Source organism: Camelus dromedarius, chromosome 22 (assembly GCF_036321535.1).
Source record: "Camelus dromedarius isolate mCamDro1 chromosome 22, mCamDro1.pat, whole genome shotgun sequence".
NCBI lineage: Eukaryota > Metazoa > Chordata > Mammalia > Artiodactyla > Camelidae > Camelus > Camelus dromedarius.
The window spans coordinates 15,870,466-15,883,789 of NC_087457.1; the positions used below are offsets into that span (position 1 = coordinate 15,870,466).

Consider the following 13,324-nt stretch of genomic DNA (forward strand, 5'->3'; position numbering starts at 1 on the left):
GTTTGCAGAGCACCTGGTGCGCGGGCCAGGCACTGTGCCAGGAGCTGGAAGATGGGGCAGACCTTGACTGCAGAAAGGGCACGAACATGTTGAATTTGGGTGGGAAGCTGGAAGGACAGAGAGACCCTCAGCTCAGCTGGTGTGGAAGGAGCAGCAGGGAGGCCTGCAGGGAAGTGATACCCGAGCTGGGGCTTGAGAGTCGCGTGGACAACAGAACACAAAGAGCAAACAACTAGGAGTGAAGTGGAGGAGGGGAAAGGCTGGGGTGAGGTAGTCCTGTGCGCTGCCAGGAACCTGGGACTTGATGGGGGGCACCTTAAAGTTTATCTTAAAACCTGGGCACCAGTTGGGAGCTAAGCCAATGGTTTTCTTGTCTGTGCACAAAATATTCATGAGCAACGACTGTGCTTAGTACACTCCCATGACTGCAGAATGCACTCTAAATGCTTTTCAGAGGGTAGAAAGCCGGGTGATAATCACACATACCCAGATTCTGACTTCAATGCGCCTGTCTACGGTGACTGTAACCATCAATCCATCAAGAGATAATGAGTACTTCCCACGTTCTTTCACAAAACGCATTTTGCTTTCCTTTCTGTGTATGCCCCTCAGAGTCTGGGGTCAGGAAAAGTGTTGAAAAGCAAATAAATGGGCTCACTCATAATGACACAGGTTAAGCATCAGAACCAAGGCTCAAACTCAGATCGTGCAGATCTAAGCATCCTTGGCTTCCGAGCCCCACACAGCTTTGGCGACAGCTAGCTAGCTCTCTGTGAAGTACTCAAAGCAGCAGGTGCTGTTGGCTCCTGGGCTGACGCAGCTGTGGAGGACAGAAACCCCAGATAACTGTCAAGTGATTCGTGTGTTCACCCTTTTCCTACATTATGGATTTTTTTTTTAAACTCTGCAGCGGATGACTTCCTTTCAACAGATCTTACGTAGATCCACCATTTACAAAATGGGCAATTAAAGTGGGGGCAAGAAACCGAGGGCAGAACTGAAAATCACTGACAAATAGATTGGGATGACGGGTACGTTGAATAATTAACCTCCCGTGGCCCCTTCTCGCCCGTCAATTCTCCCCCCTCCACTGGGGCTTTTCCTGCTCTCACTTGGGCCTTTGATGCCTCCCCAGTGGTGCCATGTTTTCCCCGAAAGGCTCACCCAGCCTCTGCCTTCCATTCTACCACCTGTCTCCCTGGGCATCGGAATAACATCTTGAGTGCCCGTGACCGCATCACTCACAGGGGAAGGCTCTGTGAAAGCCGCATGCACAGGTTCAGAGGGACAGATGTGACCAAATTGGAGACGAGAAGGACAAACTGATGACCAGTCATGCAAGCTTGTACAGACAAAGCTATCCATGGGGAAAGAGTCAAGCTGCTTACCAAGCTGCTTACCTGTTACACCCCAGGCCAACAGCAGCGCTGGATTCCTACTGAGCCTATTCTAAAAAGGCTCATGTGCCTTTAGTTCCTTCCCTGATAACCTGGCAGACTCTAGACCGGGAGGACATCACCGATGCCACCTTTGTGCTCTGGCATGGCCCTTGATTCTGTCTCCATGTGACAGTCTCAGCTGCAAAGTAGGCCCTGTGCTCTGCAGCGAGGGGTAAACTCAGCACCAGGAGGCTCGGCTTGTGAGCGTTCTCCATGGTTCTCATCTGTCTTCACCGGTGCTGCAGCTGCACATTTTTCTTATCCATCTTCTCTCCTCTCCTCATTCCTTTTTTCCCCACTCTTCCTTCCTTTACCCTTTTTCTTCATCCCATTTCATTCTCTGATCTGATGGAGAGCCCCAAAGCCACTGCAGAACCCTCCTGATGGGCCATCCTTGTCATGAATGGTTCAAAGGATACACCAGTTGTAAACAACCCCACTGCCCAGCTCTGCGTTTCTAAATATTTAATATTACATAGATTCATTAAGTCTCAGGAAGGTGGCTGATATCCTCAAAGGCAGGAACAGAATCCAAGGTGACACTAATGTGTTAAGGACATGGTCAACGGGAGAGAGGACAATAAATCCCAACCCCAGAGAAGAGAAAACCAAGTTCACTCCAGTGGGACAAACTGATCCGGAAGCACAGTGGGTGCCACGTTGGGCACAAGTCAGAAAAAGTCCAAACAAATCCAAAATGCAATAGCATGACAATCCCAGCCAGGGAGTCATCCTCCAGGCCTTCCTCAGGGTCGAGCAAATCTCTATTGGGTTATTTTACTTAAATTTTATGTCTGCAGAAAAACAGAGAAGGTATTTGAAACAAAAAAAAAGTACCACAAGAAGAAATGGAAGCATTTTAAAAGTGGGCGGATAAAATCCATCAATATTACGTTGTAGGCATGTATCTCCATCACAAATGCAGACATTCCAGGAATGCCCTATTGCCTCCTCTTTAAGTTGTCTTTGACCCTGAGCCACCAACCTTCTCCCCATCTGTAGTGCTTGCCTTCCTCCCCAAACTATTCACCAGTCAGATTCTTACACAGATCAATCCTCTCCCTCCAGCCTTCTGAAAACCTTATTTAACCATGGAGATGTCATTTCTCTGGTCCCCAGAGGCCCCCCATCCATCACTGTTGGTGCCCAGTTAATAGTGTGGGAAGCTTGCTGAGATGTCAACGGTCCAGCTTGTCCATGTCCCACATGGCTGCCTCCACTGGTACCATCTCCTGGGGGCTACCTAGAGGCTAAGATGCAGGTCCCCACTAACCTTGGGACCTGCCACCTTTATCCTCTTCAGGTTACAAGAGTGACAAGTTCAGGTCACAAGTGTTAGCTGGAGTACGAGCCCTTTGCTGTGTTTGTTTCACCCCATATTTATCCATCTAGCCTTAATCAAGTCATTTTTCAACGTATTTCAAAGCAAGCTTCAAATACCAGTACACTTCCTATATTAAGTAATTAAATTTTACAGCCAACTTTTTTTTTAGACAAGTGAACTGAGTGTAACCAGAAATCTGCCTTGAATATGAAGATGAGCATTTTCTGATAAGTTGTGGATACATTTTGAAGAATGGCTCTGACTTCAGGCTGGTTTGAGAAATAACTCAGATCTGAAATCATTTCATATTTAAAATGTGATCACAGTGGTAAAAGGCCATTCACTGCCTCAGGCAACTTTGAACCTTGCTAAGGTGTATGTTGGGTGACAAGGTCGAAAGAGAGAAGGAGAGAAATAAACACATCAAGAGTGTAAGACACCCTCCCCTTACTGCACACATTAACATTTCTTGCACAATCACCCATGGGATATTCTCATTTTGGACTTTTTCCACACCCTAACTTTAGCAAGCTAGTATTGTCTTTTAAGCACCACTTAAAGCAAACTTTTTGAAAGGAAGACTGCCAAGGAGAGGGGGACCCACATTTCTTTGTGGTTAGGATGCAATGTCCTCAATTTAATTATCCTGCAAAGAAGCAGGCTCCCCCTTTATTGTATGCTGAGGCGAGAGCAAAGACAGTACCCCAGTAAATTCATTACACATATGTAAGATTAAAAACTTATACGCTCAGACCGAGAAACAGGAGCGGCATTACAGGCTTTGTGTGTTCTGGCAATGGTGCACACCGAAGTGAATAATTGCCTTGGGTGTGCCAGGTGGACTTCATTATTTCAAGGAATTCTGTGTTTGAGTTTTTAATGACTAAAAAAGCCTTTAAAATGAGATCTAAGGACTTTTTCACCTTTTAATTTGTATACTTTGAGACACTAAAATCTTCCTATAAAATCCATTTTTCTTAAAGTGAGCCATGCCTATAGAAAAAAATAAATTAGAGGCAATTTCTTTAACGTCTGGTTTACAAAGAGAAATGCATGAAGCTAGCACAGATCAAGAAAGAGCCAGTTTGAATGATTTTTGTTCATAGCTCTTAGTTTTAAAAAGAGTGAGGGCTCAGTATTTGAGAAACAAAAGGTTCACTGGCAAGAGTCAGCGATGAACTATGGCTGTGTTTCAGGAAATCAGGGGTCCTCTCCCTTCTGTTCCTCGTTAAGAGGTTAATTTGTACAGTGGAATAAACAAAGCCAGTGTTGGAATCCAAAGAATAGGTTTTAAACCCCGCTCTGCCTCTAATTAGCTGGGAGGCCCTGGCCTGGTTCCTCACTCCCTCTGAGCCTCGCTTTTCTCCTCTGTAAAATGGTAATGGTAGTAACTGCCTCAGAGTGTGGTTAAGAAGCGTACAGAAAAGAATGCATAACAAAGGCTCAAAGTCATGTTCAAATAGAAGCTAGTTTTGTTTCTAAAGTCAAGTCCCCAGATAAGGGGACTAAATGACAGGTCTGTAAGAAGTAAGAAAGCGTGCGTATTTCCACCCCCTCTCCCCCCGTTGTCGTCCTAATTAATACAGCATCCTTTGCCAAGCAAGCATACACTACATCACAGGTGCTGCATTCATTTTGCATAAAAAAGGATTTACTAAAAAAAAAAAAAAACCAAAAACAAAAAGAGAGAAAAAGAGGATTTGCTTTACTTCACTGGGCATAGCTGATACCCACCGGAGATGCCATTTGCAGAGAAGTCTGATATGGATAATTGTACTTAGAGCTAAATACTGAAAAGTACACATTTCAAGCCTTTCCTATTTATCCAACAGCCAGCACATATTGAGTGTCTACTACGACGCGCCAGCCACTGTGCCCCATGCCCGACACACAAAACCATCATGGTCCCTACTCCTGAGACGTGTATGGTCTAACGGGAAAGACAGAGACTAAACAAACACAACACACACACGTGTCAACCATGGAAAAGTATGCAGTGCCTTCCGAAATTAAACCCGGTGCAGTGAGGGGTGGGTGGAGGGGTGTGTGCAGGAAAGGCCTTTCTGAGCAAAAGGCATTTAAGCTGAGACCAGAAGAATGTCAAGAGTTGGAGAAAGACCAGACAGAAGAGCACATGTGAGAACTCAGAGGCAAAACAGAGCTTGGATTGTTGGGGAACAAATCCCATGCGGCTGGAGCTCCATGAGGGGGAGGACAGTGCAAAGTGATTCTGAAGGGACACAGGGGTCAGGTCATGTAAGGGCCACGGTGAGGAGTTTTGATTTACGAGTAATAATGGGATTTAAGAAGTGATGGTAGGGGAGGGTGTAGCTCAGGGGTAGAGTGTGTGCTTGGTGTGCATGAGGTTCTAGGTTCAATCCCCAGCCCCTCCATTAAAAAATAAATAAACAATCCTAATAACCTCCCCCCACAAACACACAAAAATGTAATAAAGTAATAAAATTTTTTAAAAAAGTATAGCCTGAAATTATACATCTAAATTAGACATATCAATATAAAGTCATGATTTAGAACACATCTGTCACAGGGCTGTCTGCTGAGCCCGCAAGCTAAAGTCAGTTAAAAACTCTGGAGCAACGGCATTCCGCTTAACAGCATTTCTCCTTCTCAGGAACCAGGGCTCTCCGGAGAAATGGCTGTTTCAATCCTGCCATTCTAGAAAACAAGGAAGCATCCAAAACTCATATCAAAAAGATACGGGGCTAAAATGAAGACCCTCATTGGGTGACCCATGTATGGAGGGACGGAGCACGTGGAAATCCCTGTGCCTTCTGCTAGTCTTGCTGTGAACCAAAAACTGCTTTAAAAAACAAAGTGTATTAAAATTTTTTTTAAACACTCCCTCTGGCAATTTGAGTATGAAAAGGAATAATGTCAATGGAATAAAACTCATTAAATCTATAAAAATTTCTTGAGATCAAATGAAACTAATGAGAACAACAAAATAGCAGGTATTCACTGAAGGCCACCAGAGTACTCAGCTCATTATGTAAAAATTGCTAAACAAACGGGAAGCATGGGGCGTTTATCCTGCTTTTCCTGCACAAACTGTATTTCAGGCTGATCACATAACTAGTTGTTGAGGGAAAGTTCTACCTAAAGCAGAGCTCCAGGTAGAAGATGCAAAAAGAAATGCAGGCACATCTTAGAGATGTCGGGGGTTTAATTCCAGACCACTGCAATAAAGTGAATATCAAAATAAAGTAAGTAACACAATTTTTCTGGTTTCCCAGTGCATCTAAAAGTTGTGTTTATACTATCCTGGAGTCCATTAAGTGTGTAATAGAATTCTATCTGAAAAAAAAATGTGTATACCTTAATTTAAAAAATGTTATTGCTAAAAAATGCTAACCATCATCTGAGCCTTCAGCGGCTCGTGATCCCTCTGCTGGTAAAGGGTCTTACCTCCACGCTGATGGCTGCTGACTGACCAGGGTGATGGCTGCAGAAGGCGGGGTGGCTGTGGCAATTTCTTACACCAAGACAACAATAAAGTTGACTGCGCAGAGTGCCTTCCTTTCATGAACCGTCTCTCTGCAGCATGCACTGCTGTTGGACAGCATTCTACCCGCACAAGTACCTTTTTCAAAACTGGAGTCTGTCCTCTCAAACTCTGCCGCTACTTTACCAACTAAGTTTATGGAATATTCTAAATTCTTCGTTGTCATTTCAACAACCTTCACAGTGTCTTCACCAGGAGTAGATTCCATCTCAAGAAACCACTGTCTTTACTCATCTGTAAGCAGCAACCCCTCATCCGTTGAAGTTTTTTCATGAGATTGCTTTAAAGCAGTCACATCTTTGGGCCCCACCTCTAATTCTTCGAGAATGACCAAAATGTGATGCAGAGACACAAAGTGAGCAAATGCTGTTAGAAAAATGGTGCCATTGATCCAAGGTTGCCACAAACCTTCAGTTTGCAGGAAAAAAGTACTATCTTCAAAGTGCAGTAAAGTGAAGCACATCAAAATGTAGTCTGCCTGTAATAAAATTAGAAAATCGCCATTTTGTAACCCCTAACAAAGCAATGGACTCAAGCAAAGTCATCTATGGCTGCTAAAGCCACCAGGGGAGAGACTGATAAGGAACTTATCAGATAGTGAGTTCCTTATCAGATAAGGAAGTTTATATCAGGTAGTCCTTCCTTATTAAGGACAGTGGGAAACTGTGCCTCCTGTGATACAGCCCAGCTCCCCCAGTCTGATCTGGATAATCCTGCCTCTGGATCTTACTAGCTCCTCACAGGAACTGGGGGAGATCGAAGAACAAATTAAATGACACCAGGAAGATGCCATCTACCAAATCCAGCATCTCAGTCCTTTTACAGGACAAACAGCCTTGTTTCTTTAGTGGAGCGTCTTTTTAAAAAAAGACAAGGGAGCTATTATAAAGTTTAAAAAACATAAAGGAAATACAACCAGGTGCCAATTTTCCATAATAACAAGAACTCTAAGTGAATGACAGGTGGGGAGCTGGAGACAACAAGTACTGGGTTGTTGCTTTTCTCTTAAAGACACTTAGCTAAGCAGAGAAACAGGGTGCTGGAGGGGGTAAGGTTCAGGGAGAACATTTTAACCGTGGGCTAGAGCCAGGCTTTTGGAAACGAATGGAATGACTGAGCAGGGAACATGGGAAGCGGATGCCGTAGGAATGAGGTCCCCCAGGGAAAACAAGTGAGCAGGATGCACGCCCCTTGCGGAAGGAGCAGCCCTTGGTTAAGATGTTCTTAGAGCATACACTACCTTAATAAGAAAAAAAAGAGTTGAAATATTAAGCTGATAGCACAGACACAAAAAGGAAGCTAAGAGAACCCAGAATTGTAGGAGGGAGAAAGGTATATTGGAGAGGTAGTGGGCGCATATCACAGTGAAAGCTGGCTCACTTAGTCAAATTTTCAACATGGCTATGACTTCTGTTATATTGATGGATATTCCATGTTGACAAGATTCTTCTGTTTCTAGCTCTCTATACTGTGTCAAAAGGATTTCGGTTCATTAAGAGCCATTTGGTGCTTGTTCTACAAATTTTACGAACATGTGAACCTTCAAAATAATTAGTATATTCTTTAGCTCAACAGTTATAATCATAATCAGTATTAAAAAATTTTATAGCCTCATATGCAAAAGGATATAGGGGTCATCTCATTCTCCACAGGTACTCAAGGGCCATGAATGTTGTACTGTCATTTTTCTGTTTGGCCTATAATCAGAAAAGGACCTTTGCTGCAAGCAGTAATTACCTAACAGTGTGTTTCAAAATCCTCTTATCAACCATGTGTAGACCATATGAACCCTGGAAGACGTAGCTGGAACATAGTCAAACTGTAATCACATCAGTTTTCACTCTTAGGAGAATGAAAGGGAGCAAACAGTTCTTTTTTTATTTTATCTCACTTCTGTTTTTCCTTATGAAGAGGTTTTCACCCTAAATCATCGACCATAAGATCTTTGAAAAACCGAGAGGTATTGCTAAATGTTTAGCCACAAAATCTCTGGAATTTACTGCATTCTTCCATTTCTCCCTAAAAGAAATATTTTAAAAGATTTAAGCTCTTTATACATAACCACATTCATACATGTGATTTTGCGTAAGTACATAGGTATAATCACCTATACGCTTTGTAAAAAGGTGTGGTCACAAACAATGCCAATAAAGATATATTCTTGTGAACAACAACAAAAAAGATGTCATTTTTTTTCTCTCTGTTGTTTTTGGTTTTGCTTTGCTAAGCTTCTCCGCCCTCCTCTCTTCCTTCTCTCTCCCACATCAGCACCCAAGGTCATCTGCACTGAGAACTTGGGATGTGCCCTCCCATACATCTTCCATACTCAAGTATTCTTAGACCTACACATATGCATGTATCTACGCACACAGGCATTCATTTCTTAAAGCACTGTCTCATAACTGAGAGCTCATAGCATCTCTTGCATCTTACACTCACCATTGAACAACACCTTATAGAAACCCCTCCTGGTCCTCTGGTTTAGCTCTACTTCATTCTTTTAATAAATGGATGGAGGATTCCCCAGTGGGGATGTGCCCTTGATGAGCCTTCACTTTGTTTTCAGGTTTTTGCCCAATGAACAGTCACACAAGAAATTACTTGTTTATCCTTGGGGTCTTAAACCCATATCCTAGGTAGAGCTAGTTATATCTGATAGGGTCTCAAGAGTAGTGGCCACTGAACTTACTTATTCTTTCAAGGGATGTTGCCAGATTGCTTTCCAAAAGCTGGAGGAAGAGGAAGAGTCAAAGAGAGGAAGGCAAACGTGGATAAAACGCCTGCTCCATGAATTTAAATTGCGTGCACTGAATGAGGGGACAGGTACCAGTTATTATCAGTTCTTTTCCTAAAGACTGTGGGCTCCACAGGTCACTGCCTGGTCCTCTGTTGGGGTAGGGGGCAGTCTCGAGATACACAGTGGGAGTGATGTTCCGGAATTGTGTACCTGGAGGGTCTAAAAAGGGCAGAGGCGGGAAGAGCAAAGGCTTGGAAGTCAAAGCGACCCAGCCACTGTGATATCTTGGGCAAGTTACCCAACTTCCCAGAGCTTCAGTTTCCTCATCTGCAGGATGGAGATAATGACACCAGCTTCCTCGGGTGTCTGTGAGGAGGAAACAAGAGACAGGAGGCCCTGAGCCGAGTGTCTGATGCGCCTTAAAGGTGCCCTTAGTCCTCAACTGCCTTTATGACAGCTCTGGCCCACAAGTACCATCACCTTGTCCCCCAGTAGATGAAAACCTGCTGAAGGCTGGAGCTGCATTGAATTCATAGCCTTGCATCTTTATAGAACCAATCTCTCACTTGGTTTTCTCTCCTACCAGCTACCTTAAGGTCTTTTGCTCAGTTAAATCAGCATGGATTAAAAATAAGAGCAAGAACAGCAACTTTTTGTTATGGAAAATTTCAGACTTACATTAAAATAGACATAAAGAACACCCATGATCCACTATCCAGATTCAACATTGTCAGTATGTTGATAATCTTTTTTAATCCATCTCTTGATCACTTCTTCCCATCACCCCTCTTTATCGAGTATTTTGAAGTGAATCCTGGATATCATATCATATCAATTGTTAATACTTGTGTGAATTTCTAGTAGCATCATTTACACTTGGATCACCTAAGGAAACAACTCTTTATTTTGAAAATCGGTAAAAGGAAAAAAATCAAGCATTTATTCTGCTGTATATTCTGGGGTCCCCAAGTAGTTAGTAAGGGCAATGAATGCCATGGAACTAGTAGAATTGGAAAGTGACTATTTACAGGTCTGATGAAACACTGGGACTAGGCAGCAGGTCACCCATGGCTATTAGAATTACGAAGTGGAACATGGAGGGGAAACTTAAAACAATGGCTGGATCAAACTAATCAACCCTGAACCCACTGACTTATCTTAACATCGTAACTAAAAGTGAGACAACCAGATACCATGTGCCTCTTGATGCAATGCAGTCGGAAGTACACACCATCTATGAAAAAAAAATTATGACTTGTATATATCTGATATGTTTCAATTCTTTAGTAATTATTCTTTTTTAAGCCCAAATTGTTCCATCTTTGACTAAAAGGTGCCCCTTCATCATTGGTCTTGGGTATTTTTTTTGACATAAGTTCAGTAATATTTGATAACTACCTTGCATTCTGTCATAATAAAATGCCACAAGCTCATCTCACACAATCCTTGCCCCAGTTCTAAAAATCAGTCATTTTCTAAAGGAGTCCTGGTTCCTTTTAGTGGGCAATGGCATTGAGATTATGAATCTGGACACTAGGGCTGCTCACAGCCATTGGATTGTCATTGTTTCTTGGCCTTTTCAGTGGACACAGCTAAGACGTTAATTAATAATGACTTCATACTACCATGGCCAATCCAAATTTTTGATTATAGAATTTGCACCTAACTTCATTGATTTGATACTTGTATCTCTTTTATCTTGCACTGAAGACCCAGGTTTCTAACAACATTAAGATAATTTCTTACTTGCTATTTTACATACACATATGTAAAATAAACATAATATATGCAACAACATCTAACTATCAGTATTACTACTAACAAATATTATTGCTCAGTGCAGGTTGATTTCTTTGCCGTTTAGTCCTTAGGATATGTTACATTAAGAATATACAGTCAAAATAATGAGTTTTGGAATCAGTTTCTTCTATTTTCATGCATAACTTGGGTTTCCAAAGTAACCTGAAATATACTTTGATTCATGGCTTTTTTTTTCTTTTAGGAAATGCTTTGTTATTTTCTTTTAAAACATAATTACATAAAATAGTTACATGATGCCAAAGTCAAAACTTTGTTAAGTAAGATAGAGGACATGAAAAGAAGTCTCGCCTCCAAACCCATTTATTTTCACCTTGTTCTTTTCTTATATGTAACCATTCTTAATTAGTCTAATTTATACTTCCACTGTTGCCTCTTTAAAATGAAAGCAAACGCACCCATCTTTCTCAGAAGGGAGGCAACACATACGTGGTCTCAGCCTCGTTTTTTCTCACTGAACAGTATATCCTAGGGTTCCACGATCTCCACAGAGAAGGTCTTCATTCCTTTGTACAGCCTGCACAGAACCGCATTGTGTGGATGGACCCTGGTTTATTCAGCCAGTCCTCTGTGGGTGGGCACGTGGGTCCAACAAACATTTACTGCATGACTAAACTGTGCCAGGCACTGGAGATAAAGACATGGTCTCTGGCCTCAGGAAACTCAAGAGTGTAGAGGGGGTGACCTCTTGCAATACAAGTACTTTCCTCATAAGGGAGTGAGATCTTGGATCCACTCAGCACAAGGGGCACGTGGATCAGGGAAGACAGGGTCCCACACAGGAGGGATACAGTAACAGCCTGCGGATTGGCGGCCTGCTCCCACAGGGGCCTTGATATGGGAGAATCCCCTTGGGAGGAGTTTCAATGTTTGAAATTGCTTAGAAAATCGTGAGTGCCACCAATTGGTCAGAGAAGGGAAGGCCAAGTGAAAGAGGTAGAGAGGAAGGGTCCTAACCATTAAATTCCCCTGAAAATAGGAAACGTAGGTTGATGCAGAAGCCACGGTTTAACAGTAAAATTTAACACCTATATAGTACGTACCACTGACCAGAGTTTGCTCTAAGTAGCTTACATATATTTAACTTCTTTATTTCTTATAACAGTTCTAAGAAGTAGGGACGATTATTACCCACATTTTACCGTTGAAAAAAAGTAAGGCACAGACAGGTTACGGAACTTTTGCACAAGATCACAGAGCGAGTGTGACAAGTTTGGCGCAAGGAAGGAAGCGCAGATAGGATACGCATGCAGAGTCACTGCAAGCGGTGCCCTCGCCAAGGTGGGACGAAAAGTCCTCGGGTCTCCCCTCACCTTAATCACCGCCTGGGGATCGAACCTACTCTTGACACCTCGCTTCCTACACACACACACACACACACACACACGCACGCTGATCGGAAAACTCCACAAGGTCTTTCTCTGGACGCCTGGGGGCTCGGAGGCGTGAGGAATCCGAAAGCCTGGAGGCGACCTGCTGGATGCACGGTGGAAACTAAGTCGGCCTGCGGGGCCGCGTGTGAGCAGCGGGCCTCCCGCCGAGCGTCGCTCTCTGGGGAGCAACGGGCTCTCTGACCCCTCGGGTGTCCGCCTCCCACTCCTCCGCGCTCCCTCACGCCTTGGCGCCAAAAGTTTCCTCGGACTCCTATGACGCGGAAGAAGCTCTACGAGGTCACCAGCAAGCTGCTGGGGATAGCCAGGCACCGTGACCCGCCCCCGTCCACAATCGTCCACCAGGGAACCCGCAGCGGGAGGAACGGGCTCCTCCCGCCACCCGGACACAGCTACCGCTCGGTCCCGGAGCGGCCGCCGGCGAGCAACCGGCGTCCTAAAGCACAACCCGGTGCCCAGGATACCCCAGCCCGCCGTTCGACGACTCTTAAAGTCTATGGCTACACACGCGAAGACAGTAGTTACAGGATAAAACGTCGAACTCTGCACAGAAACCTGATGACAAACACAAGGGAAGATAAACTCCACATCCCAAAAATTACCCAGGATCTAAACACAACTAACTCTTCAGAGTATCGTAGAATTAAACGGATCCTCTGAGTTCACGTCAGACGGGTAATGTGCCGATGTCGTAACAAGGTTCGAGGGAGGCACACGTCACACAGTCGCGTGAACACCCAATCATCACACTTATGAACTACAAAAGGATCAACGGTACCTGCTCGGTAGTGAGCCCCCAGGTAAGGCCCACGAACTTTACAGAAAGGGTGACAGATATAGTACATATTTTTTCAGGTTTGACTCACAAAACCCTATACATTTTATAACTATCATCGATATTGCGTGATATTTATTTTGTTTCTACCTTAACAGGTGAAAACAGGAACAAACTAGCGAGGGGATTATTATCCATGCAAATATACTCTCCATAGCTCCACCCTTTTTGGTACCCGGATTGCTATTGCTTTACGATAGCAGGTCGTGAAATGACGGAGCGTTGCCGCGGTAATGGCGGAAGCTAGGTTGTGCTTT

General features: G+C 43.7%; 1 non-coding gene across 1 annotated transcript; it reads right to left on the minus strand.

Annotated features, from left to right (window-relative positions):
- Positions 1-12,897: 12,897 nt before the first annotated feature.
- LOC116149270 (small nucleolar RNA U13) lies at positions 12,898-13,001 on the minus strand. Its single transcript, XR_004132886.1, has one exon. It is a non-coding gene; the product is annotated as a small nucleolar RNA U13 (small nucleolar RNA).
- Positions 13,002-13,324: the final 323 nt, after the last annotated feature.